A 1,143-nucleotide genomic window follows, 5' to 3' on the forward strand; every position below is an offset into this window, starting at 1 on the left:
GACGAGGTGGCCGAGTGGTTAAGGCGATGGACTGCTAATCCATTGTGCTCTGCACGCGTGGGTTCGAGTCCCACCCTCGTCGGGTCTGGCTGCAGTTTTCTTCTGTTCCAGTATGCCCCCAAGTTGGGCAGGAGCAGATCAAGGTTTGCACCTTCTTACTGTCCCAGCGAAGTGCTTTGAGATCTCCAATCCAAATGTGATTCAAAATGTTAGTTGGCCTTGGAGACCAACAGAGGGAACGAGAGGATCAGATATCACTCAATGTTTAAGCTGCTTGATGACTGATGACCACTGGAGTGAGTGTTCATTATACCATGCTGTTACGTCTTTTTTAACTTTATGTTTTAAAGTACTTTCAAACATGGAAAATATGTAAAAACAAGCAATATGGGACCACCATGTGCCTTTTTGGCTTGAATTGGTTTGATTTTGATGCTGGGGATGGAACTCAGTCTGCAGGCAGCTCTGCAAGTGTTCTACCACTGATCTACTCCCCCAACCCCATTTTCCAGAACATTTAAGTGTAAGTTCTAAGTATTGTGGCCCTTTGCTCTTCAAATGTTTAAGAGGGAATTTTCTGAAAGCAAAGACACTCTTATGCAACCACTGTTAATATGGTGTGTGTGGTAGTTTAAAAAATATTTTGCCTGTATTCCACTTCTATCAATTGACCCCTAATGCGCTTTACAGCACCCCCACTTTAGTGCAGGATTGAGTTAGGATCAGGTAACCTCCACAGCCTTTTAGTGCCCTTTAACCTGTCCACATAAATACCAATGAGTATTTTATGACCCTGACATTTTTGAAGGACACATTTAAAAAATAGAATAAAATCAAAATTGAAATATGAGAAGCCCTGAGGAGGGAGAAAAGAACTTTTATGAAGAGTCTTTCAGGCAACGATATGCAGAGCACTGGGATCAAAATGCAGGCCTGAAAGAAGAATCTACAGACGACAGGAGGTGGCCGAGTGGTTAAGGCATTGGACTGCTAATCCCTTGTGCACTACTCATTTGGGGTTTGGGATTTTCTCCTGTTGGATTCATCTACGCAGTACACCATGTAAGCAGCAGGCGTCCCTGGAACACTGTCTGGAGACTGGAGACTTCTGTGTCCATCACCCTTCATTACTGGGTTGATTCT

General features: G+C 43.7%; 1 non-coding gene across 1 annotated transcript; it reads left to right on the forward strand.

Annotated features, from left to right (window-relative positions):
- Trnas-gcu (transfer RNA serine (anticodon GCU)) lies at nucleotides 1-82 on the forward strand. The gene has a single exon. It is a non-coding gene; the product is annotated as a tRNA-Ser (tRNA).
- Nucleotides 83-1,143: the final 1,061 nt, after the last annotated feature.

Source organism: Marmota flaviventris, chromosome 6 (assembly GCF_047511675.1).
Source record: "Marmota flaviventris isolate mMarFla1 chromosome 6, mMarFla1.hap1, whole genome shotgun sequence".
NCBI classification, from domain to species: Eukaryota; Metazoa; Chordata; class Mammalia; order Rodentia; family Sciuridae; genus Marmota; species Marmota flaviventris.